We start from the raw sequence: 13,149 nt of genomic DNA, 5'->3' as shown, positions 1-13,149 counted from the left end.
AGTAAATAAATAAAATCTTTAAAAAAATTAAAAGAGGGCAGCCCCAGTGGCGCAGCGGTTTAGCGCCGCCTGCACCCCGGGGTGTGATCCTGGAGCCCCGGGATCGAGTCCCGCGTTGGGCTTTCTGCATGGAGCCTGCTTCTCCCTCTGCCTGTGTCTCTGCCTCTCTCTCGCTCTCTCTGAATGAATAAATAAATAAATCTTTAAAAAATAAAAAAATGAAAAGAAATTGCATCTGTGATTACTGGTGTACCAAAACTTTATTATAGATATTTAATGTTATTTATAAAACTGGAGGTTTTTCCTTATCAGACTATTCCATAAAACTGTGTATTGCTGAGTATAATTTCATTTTCAAGTTAAGAATTCACATTTGAGGGGCACCTGGGTGGCTCAGTGGTTGAGTGTCTGCCTTTGGCTCAGGCTGTGATCCCTGGGTCCTGGGATCAAGTCCCTAATCAGGCCCCCCAACAGGGAGCCTACTTCTCCCTCTGCCTATGTCTCTGCTTCTCTCTGTGTGTCTTTCATGAATAAATAAATAAAATCTTTTTAAAAAAGAATTCACATTTGCTTAAAAGACTTTAAAATTCAAATATAGATTAAAATATATTTTGAATCATTCATAAAGCAATCTCATATATAATGTGAAATGCAAAATAATTAAAATAGCCATTTCTGAAAGAATTTATTAAAGATTTATTTATTTATTTATTTATTTATTTATTTATTTATTTATTTTAGAGGTGGGGGAGGGGCCAAGGGAGAGGGAGAAAAAGTCTTAGGCAGACACCCGCTGAGCACAGAGCCTGATGCAGGGCTAGATCTCAGGACCCTGAGATCATGACCTAAGCCAAAACCAAGAGTTGGAAGCCCAACTGACTGAGCCATCCAGGTATCCTTCTGAAAGTATTTTATTTTATTTATTTATTTAATTAATTTTTTAACAACAGATTATCAGTTTATTAAAAAGGTTGATTTAAGGATCTGCGATGGTGACTTCAGCCTCAACTACAGGCTCAATACTGATGGAGGTAATCTGTTTAACAATCTCAGAAGGATTGTGCAGATCAATGAGTCGCTTGTGGATCCTCATCTGAAAACGATCCCAGTCTTAGAACCTTCACCACAAGGAATCTTTCTCCCCCGCCCCGCCCCCCCTTTTTTGCAAGGAGTCTTTCTTGTAGCGATTCTCAGAGTCTTGGTAGGCATCTGCATTGGTCCTTTCATTTTAAGATTCTTTTCCTTCGCAACTCTGATTAAGTCAGCACATACCTTTTCCAAAGATTTTACATTGCAACTGGTTAGAGTAATTCTAATTTGGTGAATCCCACCTCTGGTTCCATGGGTGTCTTACCTGTGTCTTTAAATGCCATGGCTGTGCTGCGGCTTCCTGACCCACTGGGGAGCGAACAGCGGTGAGTCAGGAGCAGGAGCGGGGTGTCCTGGGCTCTGCTGTGGCTGTGACCCCGTCTTCCTTTAATTGCCCTCTGAAAGTATTATTTTTATTTTTTAAATATTTTATTTATTTATTCATGAGAGACACACAGAGAGAGGCAGAGACAGGCAGAAGGAGAAGCAGGCTCCCCACGCGGAGCCCGATGTGGAGCTCGATCCCAGGACCCCAGGATCAGCAGCTGAGCGGAAGGCAGCTGCTCAACCGCTGAGCCATCCAGGCATTCCCCTCTAAAAGTATTTTAAAGAAAATATTTACGGATGCCTGAGGAGCTCAGTCAGTCAAGTGTTTGCCTTCAGCTCAGGTCACCCATCCCAGGAGTTCCCCATCAGGACTCCTTGCTCAGCAGGGAGTCTGCTTCTCCCTCACCCTCTGCCTGCCGCTCCCCAGTGGCATTCTCCTTCTCTCTCTCTCCCTGAAAAATAAATAAAACCTTTAAAAAGGAAAAGAATATATTTAGACCTGTAGATTAGATATTGTGCATAACCTATTTAGAATGTTAGTAACTTTTTTTTTCTGTGCAATAATACTAGCTCAGGGGCGTCTGGGTGGCTTAGCGGTTGAGCTGCTGCCTTCCGATCAGGGTTGTGATCCTGGAGTCATGGGATCCAGTCCTGCATAGGGCTCCCCACGGGGAGCCTGCTTTTCCCTCTGCCTATGTCTCTGCCTTTCTCTGTGTCTTTCATGAATGAATAAATAAAATCTTTAAAAATAATAATACTAGCTAAAAAATTATAACGCATGCTTTATGGTTTATTTCATATATGCCAATGATTTAAACTTTGGTGTGTGACTTTACTAAGATCAAGATGGTCACCGGTGTCCTTAAAAACTATTTTTAGTTCTATGATCATTTTCTGTGACAAATATTTTGACCTTCTAAAATTTCAAATTATTGTACCAAGTCAAAAGAGAATAGTTTTTCTTAGACTGAGAGACAGAGACGGAGACACACAGAGAGAAATTTTCTAAATCCTTTCTATAGCTTTCTTATTTGCAAAAATGCACAATAATTGTCTAGTAAGCCTGACAATAGCTGGGCCTTCATCATGTTTTCTGATGAAACATATGACAAAAACCAATTTGATCCATTTATTATGGTGAAGGGACACATTTTTCCTGTTTTCTTTCCTTTTAGTTTTTGCCTTGATATAAGATTTTTAAAAGCACATATTTAAAAGTCAAGTATGAGGTTTACATATGTCATTTAAGTTACCATTCAATAGAATCCAAAAATATATCCTGAATGTACTTAGACCAAACTGGAGGATGAAATTTTATCTCTCTTTTTTTCTCCTCCATTTTTAACTAGACTGTTTCAGTATCATATAAAGCTAAACTTTCACATTATGTTGTGCTACCTACATCAAATGGCTCTCTTGTATATGAAAGCAGAAAATACTAAAATACCCCTTTCTTTCAAGATTTTATTTATTTATTCATGAGAAACACAAAGAGAGGCAGAGATATAGGCAGAGGGAAAAGCAGGCTCCCCGTGGGGAGCCCTATGCAGGACTGGATCCCATGACTCCAGGATCACAACCTGATCAGAAGGCAGCAGCTCAACCGCTAAGCCACCCAGATGCCCCTGAGCTAGTATTATTGCATAGAAAAAAAAGTTACTAACATTCTAAATCAGGATCACGACCTGAGCCGAAGGCAGACACTCAACCACTGAGCCACCCAAGTGTCCTGCAATACTCCTTTCTTTCTGTTTATGAACTTAGTTTCTTGGCAAATATTTTCATTTTAAAAAAAAAAACACTCGCGATGTTGACATTGATAGGTTTTTTTTAAGATTTTATTTATTCATTCATAGAGACACACACAGAGAAAGAGGCAGAGACACAGGCAGAGGGAGAAGCAGGCTCCATGCAGGGAACCCGATATGGGACTCTATCCTGGGTCTCCAGAATCACACCCCAGGCTGCAGGCGGCGCTAAACCGCTGCGCCACTGGGACTGCCCTCATTTTTATTGATACACTATCAGAACTGAACAATTTCCAATAGCATTATAATGGCATCTTTCCTTACAGTATTTTATATTATGGATATGCAAAGGAACATAAAAATTGGCTTCCCTAATAGAATGATATTAACATTTGTCCCTCCAACCAACACAAAACAGAAAATTTGAAACATTTAGATAAAAAATAAAACATTTACATGAAAATCAGAATAATTTAAACTTGACACTAAATAGCTAGATTTTACTTACATGGTATCACATGAGGAAAACCTGAGGAACAGGCTATGTACACGGGATGAAATGGGGCTTGGGGCAAGTCCAAAGACCTTTGTGTACCATAATTTCATAAATGATACATGTAATTGCTTCTAGAAACATGGAGAAGTTATTTCAGTAGGTGTTATTAATATACAGTGGCTCTCTGTCAATACTTGCCATCTAATATAGATGCACAAGGACTTTTACCTCATCCTAGATATATCTTAAGTTGTTTTAAAAAAAAAGTTGTTTAAGGACCTGATAAGTCCTTTTCCAAAGTTGATGGTACAAACATATAGATGGTGAACAGACACATGAAAAGATGCTCAACATCATTCATTATCAGGGAAATGCAAATCAAAACCACAATATCAGCTTACACCAGTTAGAATGGCTAAGTCAAAATGACAAGAAATAACAAGTGTTATCGAGGATGTGGAGAAATAGGAACCCTCATGCACTGTTGGTGGGAATGCAAACTGGTGCAGCCACTATGGAAAACAGTCCTCAAAAATTAAAAACAGGGGATCCCTGGGTGGCTCAGCGGTTTGGCGCCTGCCTTCAGCCCAGGGTGTGATCCTGGAGTCCCGGGATCAAGTCCCACATCAGGCTCCCTGCATGGAGCCTGCTTCTCCCTCTGTCTCTGTCTCTGCCTCTCTCTCCGTGTGTGTCTCTCATGAATAAATAAATAAAATCTTAAAAAAATTAAAAACAGAGGGGCACCTGGGTGGCTCAGTCGGTTAAGCATCCAACTCTTGATTTTGGCTCAGATCATGATCTTGGGTCATGAGATCAAACCCCACATTGGGCTCTCCATGCAGCAGGGAGTCTACTTCTCTCTCTCTCTCCTCTTCCCCTCCCCTTCCACTCCCACTTTTTCTCTAATATAAATAAATAAACCTTAAAAAATTAAAAATAGAAACATCATATGATCCAGTAATTCCATTACTGGGTGTTTACCTAAAGAAAACAAAAACACTAATTTGAAAAGATATATGCACCCCTATGTAATTTATTGCAGCATTATTTACATTAGGTTATGGAAACAACCCAAGGGGCCATTTTTTTAAACAACAAAAAAATTAATTCCAGTAGAGTTAACATACAATGTTATATTAGTTTCAGGTATACAATATGATTCAACAATTCCATATATTATCCAGTGGTTATCATGACAAGTGTAGTCCTTAATCCCCATCACCTATTTCATTCATTCCCCTCCCCGCTTCCTATCTGGTAACCATCAGTTTGTTCTCTATACCAAGTGTCCATTGATAGATGAATGGATAAAGAAGATGTGACATACATATAATATCTATAAAGAAATAGTACTCAGCCACAAAAAAGGAGATCTTGCCATTTGTGACAACACGCTAAGTGAGATAAGTCATGCAGAGAAAGACAAATACCATATGATTTCACTTATATGTGGGATCTAAAAAAAACCCCAACAGAATAAATGAACAAACAAAACCAGCACAAACAGACTCATAAATACAGAGAATAAACTGGTGGTTGCCAGAAGGAGAGGAGGTGGGAGGAGGAGCAAAATGGATGAAGGGGAGTGGGAGGTACGGGCTTTCAGCTAGGAAATGAATAAGTCATGAGAATGAGAGGTATAGCATGGAGAGTATAGTCATTGGTATTGTTTCCTTTTTAAAGACTTTATTTATTCATGAGAGACACAGAGAGAGGCACAGACACAGGCAGAGAGAGAAGCAGGCTCCATGCAAGGAGCCCAACGCAGACACGATCCCTGGACTCCAGAATCACGCCCTGAGCTAAAGGCAGATGCTCAACTGCTGAGTCACCCAGGCTGCCCTAGTCAGTGGTATTGTAATAGCATTTTATGGTGAAGGATGGTGGCTACATGCGGTGAGCATAGCATAATGTATAGTGTTGTTGAATCACGGTGTTTTACACTTGAAACTAATGTAACATTGTCAACTAGACTTCAAAAAATTGTTTAAAAATAAGTAGCTTTGCAACAGACTTCCATGTGTTGATTGTATATCCTGCAACTTTGCTGAATTCCTGTATGAGTTCCAGCAATTTTTTGGTGGAGTCTTTTGGGTTTTCTATATAGAGTATCATGTCATCTGGGAAGAGTGAGAGTTTGATTTTTCTTTGCCAATTTAGAGGCCTTTTATATCTTTTTGTTGTCTGATTGCTGAGGCTAGGACTTCCAGTACTATGCTGAACAACAGTAGTGAGAGTGGGCACCCCTGTCGTGTTATTGACTTTTGAGGATGATATTAGCTGTGGGTCTTTTGTATATGGCTTTTATGATGTTGAGGTATGTTCCCTCTATCCCTGCAATGTGGAGGGTTTTTATTAAGAAAGGATGGTGTTTTTTGTCAAATGCTTTTTCTGCATCTATTAAGAGGATCACATGGTTCTTATCCTTTCTTTTATTATTGTGCTGTATCGTGTTGATTGACTGGCAGATGTTGAACCACCCCGGCAGCCCAGGAATAAACCCCACTTGGTCGTGTTGAAAAATCCTTTTAGTGTACTGTTGGATCCGATTAGCTAGTATCTTGTCGAGAATTTTTGCATCCATGTGCATCAGGGATATTGGTCTGTGATTATCATTTTTAGTTAGTGGGGTCTTTGGTTTTGAGATCAAGGTAATGCTGGCCTCATAGAATGAGTTTGGAAGTTTTCCTTCCTTTTCTATTTTTTGGAATAGTTTTAGAAGAAGAAGTATTAATTCTTCTTTAAATGATTGATAAAATTTCCCTGGGTAGCTATCTGGCCCTAGACTCTTGTTTGTTGGGAGATTTTTGATTACTGATTCAACTTCTTTGCTGGTTATGGGTCTGTTCAGATTTTCTGCTTCTTCCTGTTTCTGTTTTGGTAGTTTATATGTTTCTAAGAATTTATCCGTAATTGGACAGCCACATGCAGAAGAATGAAACCAGACCACTTTCTTACACCATACACAAAAATAAATTAAAAATGGATGAAAGACCTAAATGTGAGACAGGTGATATGCAGATATTTTGAATGACAAAGTCACAAGTTTGATTTAAGACTCTTAACCGTTGTGTTCACTTGAGAATAGAGAAAACTAATAGAGTTACATTTTTCATCTTAGATAAAAACAATTCCCTTTAAGGCTGTGCAGCTAGAAGCATGTTCTGTGCTGGGTAATCTCAAAGCAGTATTCACTGTGCAATGAATAAACATTCTGCACCTCAAAATAACTAAAAAATACAAGGGATAACCCCACAGACTACTGAATCAGAGGTAAAATGATTAACTAATGATTCCAAATTAATCAAGACTTAGCTAAATTAAAAAGAAACAAAAAAAAATTTTTAAATGGCAGTATAGGGATGCCTGGGTGGCTCAGCAGTTGAGCGTCTGTCTTTGGCCCAGGTTGTGATCCTGGAGTCTCAGGATCGAGTCCCGCATGGAGCCTGCTTCTCCCTCTGCCTGTGTCTCTGCCTCCCTCTGTGTCTCTCATGAATAAATAAAATATTTTTAAAAATGGCAGTATATATGGTAGGCAATAAGACTGCCATATATGTGATATGGTTTTAGTATTTTTCTCATATAATGCTTCACATTTTCCACAATTTTGGAACTAGAGTATCTGGTGGGGGCAGGGGTCAAATCTAGCACATTTTACTAGTAACTACATAAACGAAAAATATGAATCCAACTGCAAAATAATGTTTTCCTTATATCTAAATCAACCAAAAACTTGATAAAAAGTTGACTGTTGTAAAGAGGATCCAATCCATTTATGAAAATGAGTTGAACAATCAGGTTCCACCCGAGAAATTGTTGACTAAGCTGAAGAAATTAAGAGAAAATGTTTGCCAAAGGAAAGTTTCACCAAAAATTGCTATCATAGGAATCTAACATCATGTAATTTTTCTTTAATAATAGTTTCAGTTCCATGGGTCTTTATTTGTTATGGCAATTTGTATCAGAGTTTAAGGACAGAAAAGGCAACAATTTCTAAATTGGTGACATACATTTCTTTAAGATTTTTTAAATGTAAGGCCATTAAAAAATATACAAACCTCTGGTTGAAAATGAAGGCAACAGAAAAATTCAACTTTTCACAACAACAAAAAAAGCACAATCTTAAAAATAATTGAGAAAAGAAAGTCAATTCGCAATTCTAAATCTTTCTAAACTATGATATTGGGCAGCCCCGGTGGTGCAGCGGTTTAGCGCCGCCTGCAGCCTGGGGTGTGATCCTGGAGACCCAGGATAGAGTCCCATATCGGGTTCCCTGCATGGAGCCTGCTTCTCCCTCTGCCTGTGTCTCTGCCTCTCTCTCTCTCTCTGTGTGTGTGTCTCTATGAAAAAATAAACAAAATCTTGGGATCCTTGGGTGGCACAGCGGTTTAGCGCCTGCCTTTGGCCCAGGGCGCGATCCTGGGGACCCGGGATCGAATCCCACGTCGGGCTCCCGGTGCATGGAGCCTGCTTCTCCCTCTGCCTGTGTCTCTGCCTCTCTCTCTTTCTCTCTCTCTCTCTCTCTCTCTCTGTGTGACTATCATAAATTAAAACAAAAGAAAAAATAAACAAAATCTTAAAAAAAACTATGAGATTAAAAATCGTTTTCAGTGTTTATGTAAATTCTGCTTTTTTCCCACATGAATATGTCTCTTTAACGCTATCTTTTGAAAATAGGCCATTTCAGGAGACAACAATTTTTATTCTAAAATTCTCATTTGGGCAGCCTTGGTGGCTCAGCAGTTTAGCACGCCTTCAGCCCAGGGTATGATCCTGGGGACACGGAATTGAGTCCCACGTTGGACTCTCTGCATGGAGCCTGCTTCTTCCTCTGCCTGTGTCTCTGCCTTTCTCTGTGTGTGTCTCTCATGCATAAATAAATAAAATCTTTTTTTTAAATTTTTATTTATGATAGTCACAGAGAGAGAGAGAGAGAGACAGAGAGAGAGGCAGAGAGAGAAGCAGGCTCCATGCACAGGCAGCCCGACGTGGGATTCGATCCCGGGTCTCCAGGATCGCGCCCTGGGCCAAAGGCAGGCGCCAAACCGCTGCGCCACCCAGGGATCCCCAATAAAACCTTTTAAAAAAATAAAACTTTCATTCAACTTTACTTTGGGTTGAATACACAAGCAACGTGCTCTCAATGCATAGAAATCACAGCAGAGAGCAGCAAAGGACAGTGGGGGGTCGTGGATTAAGGAGAATGTGATAATTCACATTGTGATTTTTTTTTTCTGCCCATGATGGAAGATAATTCACACTTCTAAAATCTCAAGACTTTCCTTTGTAAGGAGCTAAAAGGAAGCTCAGGACACCTAGCCTACACTTCCCCACTCCTGAACAAACTGATTAGTCTTTTCGTCAAAAATTCTAAGAGTTGTAGCAGCAAAAGATTTTAATAGCAATGAAAGTTTGTAAATCATATTTCAATTGTTTTCTTGAACTCAGAGTGCAAGATGCAGGGTTCTTCTAATTTTCATTAATGTTTCTCCTGTCATTAATCTTTCATTTTGTTTGGCAAGGGCAGATTTTGAATTAAGTCCATTCTGGTATACAGAAACATAACAAAATGAGACAGGTATTACAAAGAACGCACCTGCATGAATCATGACACTCAACTGGTCGGTCAGTCTGATAGGGTTAATTGCAGATTCAGGCAACCATGGCCCTGAATAACAAAAAGCTCCGTTTTCAGAGTCCCTGGTTGAATATTTAATCAGATCAGCAATTTGTCCATCCACATCTGGTTGTTCATCAAAGTGAAACCTACTGTTTGAGTGTTCAATTCTGGTGTGAAGTGTTTACCATGGGAGCGAAAGCTTGAGCTGATCTTTTTAAAAAAGATTTTATTTATTTCAGAGAGAGAGAGAGCAAGAGCAGGAGGAGAGCGGGAGAGACAGAGAAGCAGCTTCCTTGCTGAGCAGGGATCCAGATGCCGTACAGCACTGTGGGATAATGACCTGGGCTGAAGGCAAATGCTTAACCAACTGAGCCACCCAGGCACCTGAAAGCCCCAGCTTAGAAGGTAACAGTCATCAGAACTATTGAGAACAAGAAAAGAACCATCTGGCACATTGACTAGATTTTCCTTCTGCCTCCCAGTATGTGACTGGTTCCCAGTATCATCTTTATTTCACAAGTTTTTTTCAGCAACACTGTAAAGCTTGTCACAACCATATGACCACTACCTTCCATTGAGTCATAAACTCTTACAACCCCAGGAGCAGAGTCAGGATCAAAATTCAAATGATAGCACATAATTTTAGACACAAGGATGTCTGTGCTGGTGAGTCCACTAAAGTTCCTTTGGATGTGATTATTCTGCATTGGAGGTAGTGATGATGAGCGTTGGGGGGGACATCATCATGACTTGCTCTTGGCCTCTGCTATGTGACACCCATGGTGTCAACAAGCCATTAACAGACCGATCCACAAAGATCTCTGGGGCAATGACTGTAGGCCCTGGTCCACTTGACTTCCATTTTCAGAGAAAGAGTACCCTCCCATCCACTTGAGAAGGAACCCTAGAAACTTCCATGGGAGAAGTGTCTGCAGGCACAGAACATTGAGGTGATTGAGGTGATGATGCAAGTGTCCATTCTGAGATTCTGAACTCTTTTATGAATTATTTTTTTCCTGGCAAACAGTTGCAGGCTGAAGACTGTAAGGAATCTTTTCAAACGTCATTCCGTGCTGGATTTGGATTGGGAGAATGAACCAAAGCTGTGCCTCTTGCCTCCTCCATTTTGATCCACCTCTACTTAGAGTTTGTGGGTCAAGAGGCCACAGGGTAGGACGTTAGTGGTGATGGCCAAGGGCAGTGGACTTTATTGGTCTTTCAGCTCTCAGATCTTTAAAGACTCTCGGGGCTGAGAGAGGAAAAGGTATCCTCAGCTGGCGGAGCTCCCAGAGGGTGTGTTCCCCTCGCCTTTCTGCTTTTGTTCTGCAGAAAGCCCCCTCTTTACCCGTTAAGCTGTGACTCTTTGATCTATTTCCCCCACACCATTTTATTTTATTTTTTTTATTTTTCCCCCCACACCATTTTAATCTCCACTGTGGCCATCACAGCTGGCCAGATGTCCACCTTAGTAGCTACCAAATAAGGAGTGGTATTTTCCCAACACTGGCTAGGGATGGTTATTGTACCACCACGAAGTCAGTTTCCCGGTTACTTTTATTCAGGTTCAAAGATTTCTGGAAGGTTTCAGGGACTACTTCCCGGTTGCGACTCGTTCTCCGATCCCGGGGTGGGGGTGGGGGGGCTCAGTCTCTCTCTGGAAGGTTATTCGCGAACATCTGGAGAGCCTGCGGGGCTCCATGCACCCGCGTGTGTGTCTCCAGCTTCATTTAACCCTTGGAGCCATTTCCGGCGGCGGCGCGGCGGGTGGTGGCGGCGGCGGCCGGCCAGAGCCTGACTCCCGCTCGCTCGCCCAAAGCTGGCGCGAGTGCTGAGAGATGTGTGCGGGTTTAAGCCGCTAAACGTTGTGGTATTCTGCTGCACGTTAACAAAAACCGAATGCGCCATCGGTGATGTTAGCGGGCAAAGTTTGGGGCTGGGGTGGAAGGAGGGCCTGGTTTGTTTCGGATGATTCTGACTTTAGAATCGCTGCACATCACAGGGAGAGAGAAAAAATAAATAACTAGAAATTGGTGTGCAAGAGAATACACCAAAGCATCCTCTCCGATGCCCTGGTCGGGCCTCCAGCCCCAAGTGACTAGTTCCCTCTCCAGATATTTATAGACCTTAATGCATTTTCTCACCTAAATAATACTCTTCTGTTTTATGTTCCGGTGGCTTTTTGTGTCTACCTGACTGGGCTTCGAATTCCTTGGGGGCAAAGATCTCGTCTAGTTGGTTTTTGTGCCCCCCACCGTGCCTTGCACAAAGAGAGAGGCTAGTAAAAGTTACTTGCCAAAGAAGGTGTGTTTGTCCAATGAGTAAGTCCTACAAACTAAACCTTTCAGGTGCTATTCCTGGAAGCTACCTGGAGGGGGTTCTTGAGACCTCAGCTGGGGTTTTTCCCCGATTGAACCCCTGTGAGCCTCACCTTCCAGCCTTTCACAGCAGCAAAATATACCATAATATCCTCTGACACTTCTCTCAGGATAAGGAAAATTAGACCACAAGTATGGATATGCTAAATAGGCTGCCTGACAGGGAACATGATCTCACACTGAACAACAGAGTTTTACTTAATTAGCTAGCACCCACTAATCAGGAAGGCCTCAACATCTGCCAGTGGAATCTGAGAAATCTGTTCTAAGAGTTGAAAAGCTGAATTTATTTGCCACAGATGGGGCACCTGCAAAGGAGAAGGGAGCAAAAAGGTGTTCCCAGTTAAATCAATTTGAGAGAAGAGGTTGGTACCCAATTTCTAGAGAGAGTTTGTGTAGGGAACTTTGTCTTTTTCCCTGCATGTGACTATTAATCATAGGATGTGATGGAAGAAATTTTCATGAATTTTCTCTGCATTCACAAATGTAATGAACAGCTTGTGAACTGTTTTGAAGAAACTGAAGTAGAACTCGAGGGCTTAGGTGGGTTTTTAGATTTTTTTATTTATTTATCATAGTCAAATGACTGGGTAGTAGAAACGTTTTGAAGAAATTCACTGACCTGTTTTCTTAGATCAAGGATAACTTTTTTTTTTTTTCAATAAAAACGCTCTGAGAGATCCAACTTGTTCCCTCCATGGGCTTATAATAATTTCTTGCTGATGTGGCAAGTTACTTTAAATCCTTTCTGCAAGGAGATATATATTAATACCAGTGTTACAAAATATCTGAACAATGGACTTGAAACTATGAGAATTTTAAGAGTTGATTTGTTCAGGGAAGTGGACGCAATTCAGACTCAATCTGGATGTGTGGTTTTAGGTAGTTAGCAAGTGAATTCAACTGTCATTGTTGAACTGCTTTGAGCTAAATGGAATCATTGATGGTTAGTATATACAAAGCTATCTGGTGGCAGTGAAGTTAAGACTCAGGAGAGACTCAAGGATTTTGACGAATACGAATCATCTTTAACATTTTTTATGGTTGCCTTTGGAATGCAAACTCTCAGCATGTCCCTGAGTTATGAAGCATTTGCCCTAATGCTGTGGGAGGAACTACACTGAACACCCAGATGATTTTGAAATTTCGGGCTATATGGCTGCGATCTGAGATGTCTGGGTTCACTTGACCCTGTGAAAGTATCAGTGTTTTTCATCAAAAGTGCTTAAAACCAGTGGTTGGAATCAGAATTAAGACTCGTTCAAATTATAACCTTCTCTGCCATCGTTTTTAACAACAGCTCAGTCTTTGAAATGAAACCTTTAAATGCACTTGCTCAGATTGATCCCTCTACCCTGTAACTGTCAATTTTTACCTGAATAAAGTTGATGAAATATTTTAGACGCCTCTGGCACTGATATGAAAAATCTACATTACCGGCTAGGCAACAGACTATAACAACTCCGACAAAAATATTCCCGTCGTATAGACGGG

At 40.8% G+C, this 13,149-nt stretch overlaps 2 pseudogenes; both read right to left on the bottom strand.

The window, feature by feature from the left end:
* Positions 1 to 976: 976 nt before the first annotated feature.
* Positions 977 to 1,373, bottom strand: LOC129517938 (40S ribosomal protein S20-like; annotated as a pseudogene).
* An 8,692-nt stretch (positions 1,374 to 10,065) lies between these two features.
* LOC129517937 (suppressor of cytokine signaling 6-like) lies at positions 10,066 to 11,185 on the bottom strand (annotated as a pseudogene).
* Positions 11,186 to 13,149: the final 1,964 nt, after the last annotated feature.

The sequence above is a fragment of the Nyctereutes procyonoides genome, unplaced genomic scaffold, assembly GCF_905146905.1.
Source record: "Nyctereutes procyonoides isolate TBG_1078 unplaced genomic scaffold, NYPRO_anot_genome, whole genome shotgun sequence".
NCBI classification, from domain to species: domain Eukaryota; kingdom Metazoa; phylum Chordata; class Mammalia; order Carnivora; family Canidae; genus Nyctereutes; species Nyctereutes procyonoides.
Note: the sequence above shows the minus strand (reverse complement) of the source record. Positions and strands in the feature narration are given on the sequence as shown.